At 43.6% G+C, this 14,863-nt stretch overlaps 1 protein-coding gene across 4 annotated transcripts in view; it reads right to left on the reverse strand.

Moving 5' to 3' along the window:
* Positions 1 to 14,863, reverse strand: part of LOC118796564 (protein FAM110B-like) — a 44,224-nt gene that overhangs the window by 16,411 nt on the left and 12,950 nt on the right. Inside the window, exon 1 of one of the 4 annotated variants that reach the window (XM_036555542.1) lies at positions 10,227 to 10,285. The exons of 2 other annotated variants lie outside the window; for them this stretch is intronic. The gene's annotated coding sequence lies outside the window, so the exon portion shown is untranslated. One more of the 4 variants, XM_036555560.1, reaches the window with a different exon arrangement.

Raw genomic sequence — 14,863 nt, forward strand, 5'->3', positions numbered from 1 at the left:
CTATCTTGCTATGTGGTCTTCACCTAAATTTATCTTATTTGTGATCATAAACAGAATTAAACTGTAAAACTACACCATGTACCAGTTAGTACAGTAACTTGTTTGTTCAGTAACTCTAGTTTCCATAGCTCTAGCTAGTGGGATTACCATCCTTTCCACACCATTGTTACAAAATGATACAACTATAAATAAGCCCTTATATCTTAAATTCATTTTTTTGATCCACTGTAACAAACAAAAAAAGGGTATTTCAGTGATGCATTCTGTTGCTTTGAATGAGCTTGGCAGTGAATTTCTGGTGAGTGGCTCTGAGTAGCCACCAAAGCTAAATGACTCACAACCCAGATGGCAAATGATCATGCGAAAATAAAGGCCAGTACTGCACTGCTTTAACCACTGTTGCTCTGTACAACATTTAAACAATTGAAAATTGCTGGAAAATTGCTGGAAACAATTTGCAGGTTTCCCCTTCACCTCTACAGTGCCAATCTAATGTAAAGCAGTGCACTTACCACACTGATCCATGATAAGCAATCACTACAGCAGCCCTCAAACCACTTCCTTAACTGTCCTACCCATAGTCAGTGACCAGGTACGGCTGTGACAGCAGACTTTGCCCGTCATGTGCCACACCCTGGCCAGTGTGGTCCTGGCTGCCTACACCACAGATCCATCTGAGGTTGCTAATCCTAGAAGAATCTGTTGGCAAATAGACCACAGAGCAGATACTGCAGTTCAATGCATCTCTTCATCAGTAAAAGCCATTATCTGCCCTGTGCTCTCCAACAACAACCACTCAACTACTACTCCATGTAGTATAAAATCGTCACCCGCTGCATCAGCTGCTGCTTACAGTAACAGCACAAGAACCTCTTGCCTTGTTATGCCACGGCGCTATTTTTTTTTTTTTTTTGTGCAAGTGACCTGCATGCGAGATTTGTGTGATTCATGTACGCCTCGCCCTCTATGGACGACTGAGTAACACTTAACTGTTAGATACAGCCCTCGGGGTGTGTGGGTGCCATCTCTATGCCCATCACAAAGGAGTGACTGAATAACGTAGATGAACAAAAAGCGCACAATGTGAGTACAGCACACAGCAGTATCCCACGTGATTTTCTTTTTAAATTCTGCATTTACTTTTTAATATTGGCACATATCACCCATGCAAAGCAAACAAGCACACTGTAGCAATGCAGCACAATGCCATGGGTAGGATGCCATTTCATCTTTGCATTTGCATTTTTTCAAAAATCACTGTACATGTCAGTTTTTCCAAAATGAATCTTTAATAACACAAACTTGGAAAAGGGGACCTACAGGAAGGCATTCATAAAACAATACTTGTTTTTCGACACCTTAAATTTTTGCTTGTGGCACGCTAATCCGGGTCCCAAGGACTGTGACATCACACTTGAGATTGACCTTTCAGTGCCCAGCAAAGTGATATCGCACCTCCACTCACCTTCCACAGACAATTTCACTACAAAAGGCAAGAAAGGACTGATACTTCAGTGTATAATATCATAACACTTCTGTTTTTCTATGAGCACACAATATTACAGATATCATAATGTAGCTACAAATCTGAATTGCTTCCTTACTGCGACTTTCACAAGTGTGAAATGCAAGTGGCTGAAAACCACACAGCCCCCAAACAGCTATGTAGGAAACGCAGCCACATGCCACACCAGGCTTTATTTATTTTTTTTTACTGAATGCATTCAGGAAAGAAAATTTTACAGTAAAACAAAGCGCCTGCATGATTGCGTGCTCTATCCCATAATGGGTTTTTCCCCCCCCAAATGAAACCTTCTTGTGCTCTTGCTTGCGTTACGAAGGGTTATTAAAAGAAAACCGCTTGGTTGCGCACCCCTTAAGCAGTAAAGGAAATGAGATGGGAAGTTCCTTTGCAGATAACCCGGACTCTGCAGTAAAGCCCTACTACCCTCCTCCAAGTCACCGGGCTTCAAGGCCGTCCCCACCCAGAGGAGGAATCAAGTGAACCAGACGAGAGGCGGTAGTGTAGCACAGTGGTAAGGAGCAGAACTCTTAACCGAAAGGGGCACTGCTGTTGCACCCTTGGGTAAGGTATTCAACCCAGAATTGCCACATTGAATATCCAGCCATATAAATGGGTAACATGTAAAAAACTGTAACCTATGTAAGTCACTCTGGATAAGAATATCTGCTAAATGCCAGTAATGTAACGTACAGCATGTGCGGGTGTGACTCCAGCCCAGCCGTGGTCCCAGAGTCACACAGCAGTGATCCAGCGCTCAGGACCCTGGCCCCAGAACACACAGGGGACAGCACTTTCCACATGGATGCACTGCTATGCGGTGGTTGCATTTCGCCACTCGGACACACCGTCACACTGGGGAAGCGCTGTTGCGCACCAGGCCCGGGGCCTCGCAGCTCTGTTAGGTCATTTTCTGCGGGTCTGCCCCCCTGAAGCGAACGAGGGTGGCTCCGTTCTGTTCAGCTGTGCTAGCTAGGCGTGAGCTGATACGATTGAGCAGTGCTCACTGATTTTAATCGGCGGGTAATCATCCTTGAAGCGGACACATTATGATGACCACAAAGGGATAGTCAGAGGGAATGAATGAACAACAACAACAACGGGGCCGCTAATAACCGAGCGCGCAAACAGACAGAGCTCATAATGCTCTGAGAACGGGAACGGCCCTCTGTGTTAACATGGACGGAGTGGGACCAGTTCACCTGCTTCAGGTTTCAAAGCTGTCAGTCCCCCCCCTCTCTCTCCCCCCCCCCCTTCTCCTCCAGCTGCTGCAGGGTCTCAGAGGGGGGGTGATACCTGCAAAATAACCAGCGACACCCTGGTGAGGCCCAGCTGCCTCTCTTGCACAGCCAGACTGAGCCGCTCTGTTCAAAGGCTGCCTCCCGTATCAGCGATCAATAGAGGCGTGAACACATCAAACGCAGCAAAAGCAAGAGGGTTTGACCCCGTTTCACCATCCAGTCACAGTCCCCACGTTCGCTTTAAAAGACGTTTGAGGTCCTCTTATAATAACACAACTTTTCCTTACACAACAAAACCCGCTTAAACACACTGTATGTAAGAATGTAAGAGCTGGCGACCCTGAGGAGAGACGTAGCAGTATTTGTGTGCGCGGCTGTGCGGCTCTGCAGCCGATCCGCTCCCCGGCAGGGAAATGCAGCCAGTCAGTGCAGCTGCAGAGGAGAGACAGGTTTGGAGCAGGCCTGTTGTTTATGGCAGGGAGGCTGAGGCTGGAGGGGGGCTTATTAAGAGCATGGGGGTGGAAGCTGCGCTCACATACGCCTTGCTGCTCTCCAAGGTGACACAGGAAGTCTGGGCCTGTCTGGGACTCCAGAGCCTACCCTGCACAGCAACAGCAGAATGCTACCCCCCACTGGTGCTCACACCGCCCCCGCCCACACCCCCCCCCACCCTCTCTCTTTCCCTCTCTCTCCCCCTCTCTCCAACCTCTTTTCATCTCTCTCTATCTCTTGCTGTCTCCCTCCCTCTCTCTCAGAAGAACAAAAACACGGAGCTGCTCACTGCTAGTGTTTATACCTGGCCAGCTTGAACCGGGCAGGCGTGAAACGCGGTCGCACTCACAATGACATAACAAATGCGCCAAGGGAATAACACCCCCACACCACCTCGCCCTAATGCTGACCAAGTCCTATTTGTTTTTTTTGTTTTTTTTCCATAATGGCGAGCCCTTTCACAGCATTCTCGCAGGGTATAAAATATTACCTCCCACTAATTATAATTAGCCAAAAACATTAGTCACAGACAATCTTAAGATTGGATGGATTGCAGTATGGCGTCCCATTCATGGTTTGAGGTGCCTTGCGACACGGTGATTGATGACAACATGCCATGCCTTTATAAATCAGACACAAAGCACAAAAAAGTTGAGGAGAAATCCTCTGGAACATCATGTTCTGAGAGCATTAGAATAATGACTTTTTAACGACGGCGGACATCTGCTTATAAATCATTTGAAGGAATCCGATCACCTTCAGCCTCCTTCACAATATTAGGATAAAACTGCTTTTCTAATGTGACTGATTATTCAATTATACATCTTGGTCTACACTAAAAAAAAAACCCACAATCCAAACCATCAATATGGGTGGTTGATACATATGTATGGATATATGATTGTAGATACAGTACCAGTCAATTTTTGGACACACCTGATTAGGACAATGGGAAACATGCATTCAAAGACATTTTGATCTAAAGACTAATGCTTAAAAGCATTAAAATTTCTTAGACTAATATAAATAGTCAAGGTGGTGCCTATGCATGAATTTCTTCCCAAAAATGTTTTGAAATATTTTTGGCTACTTTGAACTAAATCTAAAATATAAGATAGTTTTGCTTTGCTTAACACCTTTTTTTAGTCACTGCATAACTCCATTTGTTGCTTTGCAGTTTTGGTGTCTTTACTATTTTTCAAAAATGTGGAAAACTAAAAAATAAAGAATGAAAGTTGTTTCCAAACTTTTGTCTGGTACTGTATATAATTAACATTTTGCTTTAAACCAACATAAAGCATTTACCTCCATGCAATAAAGATCATAATACTGATGTTAACTAATTCTAATGTGAGAAAAAATTTCAGTTTCAAAAATGTGGCACCACTTTCTGTCAGAATGCTGTTATCTGACACTGAAAAGCCACCTCCTGATCCTTTGGACATCAACGCACCCAAAAAGGCTCTGACAGTCCCTTGGGGGCAGTGCTGCCCGTGTTGAGAATCCCTAATCTAGACTGATTTATCAGAAGCTGCAGATAGCAGAAGACAGGAGTTCATCCCCTTGCTGTAACCTCTCAGCCCCACTGCCTGATCAAGACGGGACCAGGAAGAGAAATGTAGCTCCGGCTCAAAACAGATCCCCCCCCCCGCAGACATAAAATGGTTTGATCCTTTTTGTATCAATTATTAGATTGGTTTCATTTTAACAAAAGAGGCTTCAAACATGATTCCGCAATTAACTTAAGTGGCAAAACACATAATTGTGCCCTCTTTGGGGTAAAAAAACAACTCATTAGCTGTTTATGAATGATGTGCGTTGATGCAAAATTCCCTACTGCGCATTGGGGTCTGAGTTTAAATAAACATACAAGTGCATCATACTAAATAATCCGTTTCAGCTGCGAAGATGTTCAGCTTTCCAAGAAGCCAGCTAGAAGAGTCTCTTGGACACAATTAAGACCAAGGGACCTTGTGGTGTTAGTCTGAGAAAGCCTGCCAACAACAAAGGCAGTGCTATCATAACTATAAAACAAAAGATCCATCCTTCAGAGCGAGGCGGCACTAAGTCAGATAGTACTCAGCAGCAGATGTTAAGGTCGAGCCCATATAAAAAGCGCATATTGATTTATGGCAGAAGGACAAGGATGCAGAGAATCCCGTGAAAGCGCTGAACTCCGGTGAGTTGCTCATCTGCACACTCTGCACCGCTTCTTCACTATATCTATATACATTTATGAAACGCCTAAGTCTCCAGCATAAATATGGGATTACGTCTAAGAAGAAGTGACACTGAACCCTTACGACGTTGCACCAAAAAAGATAAACATTACATAGGAAAGGAAGAGGCCCGTCTCTGATGAAAGGCTGCTAATTCGCCAGAGCGCAGTGATGTTTTTTTTATTTTTTTTTTTATTAAGAGGCTTCCTGGCAGACACACACTGCTGCACCTTGTGATGTTCGTCAGCACCGCTCCCCCCGCCAGGGGCCCCAGTGGCATTAATCATAGCTGCCCGTGAGTCACTACATGCTGAAGAATAAGCCCTCTCTCCATTAGCGCTGCAGAGGAAGCCTTTGTTTCCAGAGGTCCTGCGTGGAGAGCCGAGCGTATGACGGGCCCCCGAGACACAGGAGCCCTGCCGTCCCACAACCCCCAGAGTGGCGCGTCCTGAGGGGGGAAGCAGTCGAATTCGCGTGGTCTGCAGGACGGCGGTGCCAGAGGGGGCGCGCCGGCCCCCTTTCCTTGCCCTGCCATCCGCTCTGTCCCTGCGCTTCTTGGTCTGCCCGATGCTCTCACACAGCAACAGAAAATGGCACCGGATGGGCGATGCCGCGGCCGCTACCTGGGTTCACGCTCACCAGCTAACTGTCGAACACGGGCGTCTGAGGCACGTGCCATGCCAAGCTCAGCCCCTGCAAAGCACACAGCTCCCTACCCACAGCTCCTCCCCATGCCGACGGCCACACGCTGACATGGAACATGACACCAACCACAGAAACGTGTGTCTGCAGAAGAGGAGATGAGCTAACATACAAAAGAGCCATGGCAAGATGTATCCGGAATCAGTGGCTGCACGCTTTGCAAAATGATGTTACTCCTTCAATAAAGAGCAATACAGTACAGTACAACTACAGTATCTGCAGGGGAGAAAATTCAAAAGGACAGATTACTCCTAAGTGATCTTTACTGCGTTCAATCCCACTAGGTCTGTTGCATGTGCTGCATGATCGTTAACTATTGGTCTTAAACAGTTACAGTTTTAATCTCAATTCAATGAAATCACATGGATTATAATTAACATGCATTTCTCCTCATCAGTACCCATTATAATTCTCCTAACTATACATCAGTACAAACACAACATAGTAAATCGCATTAAATATGCTATATGGAGATTGAGGGGAAAAAACAATTCAGCAAATTCTCATATTGTAGCTACTGACAATGCACCAACTCATAAAACATGATTTTTCAACATATGTAGACCTTTTTGAAGTTTGGATTTTCCATTAGAGATATTATTTAAAACATTAAAAGGCACCACTGTTGAGAATCAGATACAGTAGGTCATGAACAAACTGAAAATGAAAAGTGCCATGGTTAACTTGCAGTGAGAGGAGTGAATACATACAGTATGCTGTATTTGCCTGTATTTTGCATATATGCCCTGCACTCTAAAATACAACTGCTGGATTGTGTGACTGAATTCTGTTATTATTGATTTTCTTCATTCAAAATGCGTTCACATTTTTATGATTGGAGGTGGTGCATTTACAAAAGGACTGTGCAACTATGCTTCAACAACAGAGAAGGGACAGTTTAATGTCAACTGAAAACAAAAACTTTGAATGAAACATATCCAAGCAACCAAACTGCCAGCAAGGATGAAACAGATTGTGAAGAAACTGAGGATTGTAGATAAATTGTTGCTTGCAGACACATTTATCACAATAAAATGAGTTTTTTTTTTAAACCTAAACCATTTTTCTTTAATCCACAGTTAATGACTGCACATGTGACTGAAATAAGAGGAGTCCTAACTTCAGTTTATCCACATAAGCAACCTTGATGAGCAGGACTGGGTGCTTACTGGCCTTACTTAAAAAGTGTCCTACCAGTTTGTGGTCATACAGAGGAGTCAACATGGCTGGCCAATCTTTGTGTCAGCAGCAAGCCAAAAGCTGAAGACACAAGCTTATCATGCCATATGTAATTTGTGAGGACAGAACTATTTGAATCACTACGCTATATTATGGTGTGCTGTATATTTTCTACAAAGTTGCCCAGAATGAAGCGCTGTTACCTCATAGCTCCAAGGACCAGCGCTAAGTTCTGGCTCTGTCTGCATGTTGCTGACTTCAGTCATAAAACACGTACAACTGTGTACTCAAATGTCCTACTGTAACCATACAGCTTCAAACATCTGGAGAGTGCTATGAAGCTCTATTATGGCAGAAATGTGCATGCATAAATGATTAACACAGTACCATTTTTCATGGGAGCTTCATTATGATTAGAAATTCCTTTATCTTTTCATGGGAACCAATTCACATCGTGTTTCCCTAATTTGCAATGTAATAATTTCCTTCATTAAAAACAAACAAAATAAAACACTGACAAAAGCACGACAGTACCATTTTTTCATGTCAAATTTCTGTGACAGATGGAGCTTTAAACAGCTGATAAATTAGAGACAAACACAGTCTGGATATGAAGGACACCCCCTCTTTTGGCTTAATCGACTGAGCTTTCCTGCAAGACAGCTGCTTAGACACAGCTCCCACACTCTGTCACATGCCCGACACCCAGACACCTTGGCCCCCGCCACGTCGGGGTGTTAATGAAACAGCGACAGACGGGGGCACGAGCAGCGTTCCGAAAGTTATGCAGAATTAGGAGCAGCGAGGTGAATGTGCTGAGTGCGTACTCCAAGCGCTGCCCAACCGCCTCCAGCTCTGAAGCAGCCAGACATCAGCATTCTGCAGTGCTGTTTGTTCACAGGGTGAGTCTGTTTACTTTTAATGAGGGCTGTCCTCAAATGGCTAGCCAACACACACACACACACACACACACACTTTTTTTTTGTCAGTGACCCCATTTTGACATCATTGGGCATGATGTTCTGTGCTGTTGAATGAAGAACTGAAAATGTACTGGAACACTTTTTGAGTAGGGCTACCCAGAACACACTCTTCACGTGGGCCTCCTCAGAATTAATTGCTTGTATAGCATGCTCTATATATCTTGGCCTGTACGTCTAGTCAGCTACTCTGGATAAAAGCAGCTGCCAAACAAACAAATACATAAATAAATTAATTATTGAATACATAAATATTTTTTTTCCTTTCCAGGGTGAAGTTCAAATATCGCCATTATTTGACTTTATTTGCAAGGTTTGTAACATCTATACCTTATCAGAATTTTTCAAAAATACTGTGTCCCCAAAGCTTATGATTTAAAGGCCTTGCTAGTCCATAAACAAAACATCATATTTCTGACTTGAAAGAATATTACTGGTCTCCACTGCATTCAGTTTATGATCATCTTATTATTACAAACGGCATTAAACTACAATTACCAACCCCATTCCTTACACGATGAAACAAGTGTGAAATAGTTGTATGTAAAATTATCTTATTTCATAAAACAAACACTTTTCCTGTTGGAAAGAGAAGTTTACATCATGGGCAAATGTCGTAAACACTTTTATAATTTTTATGCCTTATCAGGTAAAATATGGAGACGATAAGGTATTGATCCCTTTGATGTTTAAAATCTCAATGAGAGTGTATTTTGCCATAATAATCCTGCATTTAACAATATGGGCAGCTACGCTACTTCGTGGTAACAATTTTACAAATTTATGGATAATAAGAGAAAAAGTAAAAAATGAAAAAGAATTACAACAACAATGTCATTTCTACACAAATAACATTTATTATCATTATTATCAGGTGCTACCTCAAAAATAAAAAATACATAAAAGGGCTATATTCAGTAGAACGTGTCACCCTATAAATGGTGAAGTACTGAAGTGTATCAAAGCATGCAATAAATTCTATAAATACAGGGCTGCTCAATATAAAAATACATCTGCATGAGAGAACAGAAGTGACACAAAACTGAGAAGGTACTGGTCATATGATGGGCATTCTTCTGGAACTGCAACACCAGACTGCACCAACTGTAAACAAGGCACAGGGCCAAATATCACCTAATGGAACAATGACTAATTGTCCTAAAAAGGACATGCCAAATTGCCCAAATAAAAGAGGGCTCTTAAAAGGATATGCTGCAAAAGGAAAGAAAAAAAATCCATACCCAGGCAGACCTGTTTTTAAAAGGCAGCAGCAGCAGGCTTTTCTGACTTACAAGCATCAGCACACTGCACAGACAGAGATGGCAACATCGCAAAGGCCTACTACCCCGAAACACAGCTGGACAAATGCCAGTGTTGTTTGAGTCATCATTTGTGCACAAATGCTAACAAACCAAGGCCAATGTAGTGATAATCCTTTATGCTGGTACACCTTGGAATGGTGAATACAAAGAGGCACCGAGCATGTAAGCACGTATATGTGCCACGGCTAATTGTTTCAAAGTGGTTTCCGTATGCTGAGCTGGTTTTCACTAAGGCTCCACGGTCATGAATAACACGCATATTCTCCCTCAAACACACACACACACACACACACACACACACACACACACACACTCCACCTAATCGTATTCCTCTAATAAGCTCTTCATCTGAACATTTACTGTATCGGCTGCCATTTCCCTTGTACCGGGGAGCGGGAATACAATTTAGAGCTTTACACACACACATACACTCACAATCAGATCACACCGGCATTATCATCAGCATTCATTGTGTGCAAGACTGCGTTTCATGGAAAGCGATAAAAGCCTCGGGAGCAATTACCGTGATACTGCTTCCGCGCTCGCCGGCGGCCGCTAGACGGACTGACCTTTAAGCGCTGATGAAAACAAAGCAGACCCCATCGTCACTCTCTCTCCTGCCTGCGCCTCGATGCTTTCACTGACTCAGTGCCCCAATCCCCCCCCCCAACTCCCCCCTCCCCAGCGGAAAGCTACCTGGAGCTGGTGCGCCGCTGTCTCCGACGCGGTGCCGGGAGGGGGGGACCACCGTGGAGGGCTACGGGCTCTCAGGTATTGACGTCAGCTCCATGTGGAGGAGCCAGAGGCAGATACCTGCAGTGTTCTGCACATGCTCGCTGGGCCTCAGACGCTGCCATTGGCCCCTCCACCAGCGGCTAATCTAATTACAGCCATTGGCCGGCCTGCCGCCGAGGGAGGGGAGGGCGGGGGGGTGGAGGGGGTGGAGTGGGGGTGGTGGCCAGGATAATGGCAGTGCAGGGTATCAGCAAAATTAAATTTTAATAAATGAAATCCTTCGGAGACAACATGATCCAGGCCTTCATTTAATAACCTTGCCTCGCTATTGAAAGGAGAGGCGCAGTTAATGTAATCCGGCCTTCTTTTGTTACGGCTGCTGTAGGAGCCTCCTTTTTCCAATTTACTGTTTATGTTTGAAGATACAGAGTTAAAGTCACAGCGTCCCATTTTTCCCCTTCACCCAGCCCAAGCACAGTGCTCCGCAGAAGGGGGAATTAGCCACTCTGTGTCCCCGTCTGGCTGTGCCCGCTTTAATCTCTGGGCCACAGCATATTTCTGAGGTCTTTGAGCGGAGCATCGCGTTCAGAGCAGTCTAGAAACAGACCGGTAAAAATAGGCAGAAGCTGAATCTCACAGGAAAAAAAAAAAAATCACTCCAAGCTGGGTCGGGCTGTTAACAACAGGAACTCTGCAGCAAAGAGAATTTCACGCTCGGATTTGTATGATGTTCTACAGCAAGTGTACTGAGACACGGTACAATGGAAAATGCTGGCATCACAGTCCCTGTCTTTGATCTACAGCAAACGCGGAATGTCCATGCCGTTCTATCCGAACAGGCTACAGGACTGCAGCTCACGGCTCCTCCACAGAAAATCACAGTTCGTCTTCGAGCAAGCAGGGTGAAAGTAAACTGTGCAATAATTAATTTTTTTTTTTTTTTTTTTTTTTTTAAAGAACTAAACCAAAAGCTGCTTAAAAATAAGAAATCATAAAGAAATGGTAGATAACACACATTTCTAAAAAGCAGAGCACATAAATGAATAGAAAGGGAATACAAACAACTTTGGTGCCCGAGCTGACACTGGCCGCCACATGCCCCCTGGGAGCGGCCTGAAGAGCGTGTAAGTGCTCACATCCTCTTAACGGGTTCGTACACCACAGCCGGGTCAGGGATTGGCCAAGGGCAAAGCTTAAGTCAGCTGCCGAGCTAAACATTCACACCCTGCTCTGACTCTTCGAGACTGACTTACTCACTCACGGTCTGCAATGCGAGTGGCGAGCTCCAGATGTCAGGCGGCCTTGTCATGGCCCCCCGAAAGAGGACGTGGCTCAAATGAACTCCATCCGGAGCTCCTAAATCACTCATTGCTGTTAACCCCTTCTCTTGGTCACGCCTGGCCATGATCGCATCCATCCCCTCAGGCCCGCAGAGAAGCGTGTGTCTCTGGCTATGCTGCACTGAAACATAAAGGGGCGAAAGGAGATCCCCACCATGGACAATGGTTGAAATCTGAGGAAAAGGGCTAAACGAGTGTCACCCGCCACAATTTAACTTACAGATTGTATTCACCAAGCACTCCTACGCTGAGATCTGGGGCTTTGGGGTGTTAGAGATTCAGCTTGTTGCCTTCATAGCCTTGAGCCACAATGTTTCAATGATTCACCTTCTTTATAAATGATGGAAGTCTTCAGATTCACAACAACTGGTAATAACAGTGATGTGTGATATGATGGAGGAGTGATAAAATCCTCTGTCTGGAACAAGGGCACATTCCCATGCTAAATTATCCTTGGAGCCCCAAGTGAAACAGAACTGATTTTGTGATGGGCAGGAAAACACAGGAAAAAAGGTGTCCTGATAAATGCGTATTGGTTTGAAAGCTGACCTGCCACCCAGTATAAACTAGATCAAATCACAGAGATGACTGAAGGTCCCACTCTGAGTGTCTGCACACCTTTCAAAGAAGTAAGCAAAAATAAAAAAGGGATGACTGAAGTATTCATATTTAGGAAAATAATGCACAAAGAGTTGTGTGAAACTCACAGGGCACAAAACAATTTAATAATACGCCATGTCTACATCATGAGCAAGTCAAAATGTAGTCAAAAAAGTCTTTACCAAACATCAGCAGGAAAAGTGAGTCCGTTTTCAAGAAAATCTGAAATTATTTAAATTGAGAGACACAGAGAGACCCCAAATGTTTAAATAAATATACATATATACATACCAAGAAGTGGTACATACAAAAGATGACAATCATTTCAATACTGCTCATCCATTCTCTACACACTGCAGTGATATAGTAGATTATGGACATACTAAGTTATGGATACAGACAACACTACTACAGACAACAGTGAGCAGGCAAAAATTAATCATAAAGATCATCATGTCAGCGAAATCATACGGGATAGATACTTTATGCAAATGTACCCACAGAGAATTTAGTTTCGTCAAAGTGTCATATCTGGAAGATATTTTAAATAACCCGGGCACCGCTCTACAAGGCAGCCTTCTCTCAAACACAATGCTGAATAAGATTAGAACAAAAGGCACTGAGTTTCACTCAAAGGTCACTGAAAACACCCTGCTACTATAAATGGAAAAATACAAGGTTCATTTACTTTCCATTATCACATCGACACTGAGTTTTTAACAAGCTGTGGTGATTTTGTCACCCATTATTTCAATGTTCATTTGTCAACCAAATCCCTGTTAAATCATACCAGAGGTGTGCAGTGTACTCACAAACCCTTTTATCTAACCATGACATAGGAAAGAAACCGTGACAACTCTCCTGGCAAAGTCACATATCACTCCACTTTTGTGTCTGGGTCTTACTGTGGGATGACCGTCAGCACCACCCATCTCTTAATATCTAGGTTAACCTCCTTACGAGTGTCCTTGTTTAACTGAATAAAAGTCTGGCGGGTGGTCAACAAATGCTGCAAAATTACTGTAGCTTTGGAGGTCTGTGCAGAACCAGAGAGACATGCATGTTAGAGCAGTCATTTTGCATGTTACAGAGATAAAAGTCAACACAAGTAAAAAGCACGAAGTGTTGGCCTCCGGTTCTGAATGTATCTGAACAGATGCATTTAAACCCAGCACATACAGATGCTCGAGTCTGAGTTTCCCCCTTCGCTACAATTGCATTCCCTTACCAAGCAACAGACTACCAAGCGAAGACTCCCCCAGAAACCTTACTTATGGCTTTTATCATCTCAAAAGTAACCGCACATTTCTAGAGCTGCTGTGAAACAAGAGCACAGGATGACTCTGCATGCGGCTTGAATACTTCATTACACAACATGGCCCGTGAACTTGAGCCGGGCCTGTTGAGACGGGCGAGTCTCGTAAACACTGCTCGGCAGACCTGCGCCCGATAACCCATCTGCCAGCCTCCATTACTTTAAGACTGTCTGAGAGCCTGTTTTAATCACTCCCTGACATCACATGAACTCAACAGACTTTTAGTTTTCCCCCCACCACACAAACCTTGAAGCGTTACACTGCATAAGGGCATCGGTATGTTTGAGCGTATCGGGAAACGCAAAGGGCAATGGTGACTTTGGGACACCGCTGGGCGCAAAGCAAACAGAGCCGTATGTGTTTATGTACTTAATGCACTTCAAGAATAAAAGGAGATAAGGGCTGACGAATAATCCTGTCATTGTGCTGCAGTTCCCAGGCCAGCTTTCTAACAGATTAAAGCAGCAGTATCACTGTAGTCTCACTGTAACGATCGGGAAAAGCTGAGCCGTAAGACGTTAAACACCTGACCTAATACTTTTACTGACCTTGACCAAGATCACTCTCGTGTTGTGTCGCAAAGAATGGAGTATCATTGACACTTGTAATAATAGTGATCTTTATATAATCACGAAAACAACTGATGCGACCTTGTACACTGTCAAGAAACAACTCAGGCAGAAACAATCATGGTGTCACGGAGATTGCCTTTAAAATTTACATGAGTTTATGTTCATTGACCCTTATATTGGGTAGAGTCATTTCACCAATTTACAAACAACCAAAATGCCAGGTCATTCCCTAGTATCATCGAGTGGAACAAAAATAAAACGTACTACTACTTATTTTCATGGTTTCTGATGATTCTGATCAAACAAGTGGTGTCACAGCTGAATGTGGCATTTATTCAGGTGTGGTGCATCACATAACCAGGGCTTGATGCTTACTTTTTTCCCAAGGAGCATATGTGCTCCTAAGTTGACAAATTTAGGAGTGCATAAAGAACTTTACGGGCACAATGAAAATTTATCAAATAATGTGTTTTTCCTTAATAAAGGAATATGAGGAGACATTTACAAACAAAACGATTTATTTGAATACAAAAAGTACACTAGGTTTTAATTATTTCTGATTCAAACTGTATTTATTTATTAATTATGTAATTATTTATGCTTTAAAGTGCTTTATACTGTATAAACAGTATAAACGGTATGA

Source organism: Megalops cyprinoides, chromosome 2 (assembly GCF_013368585.1).
Source record: "Megalops cyprinoides isolate fMegCyp1 chromosome 2, fMegCyp1.pri, whole genome shotgun sequence".
NCBI classification, from domain to species: Eukaryota; Metazoa; Chordata; class Actinopteri; order Elopiformes; family Megalopidae; genus Megalops; species Megalops cyprinoides.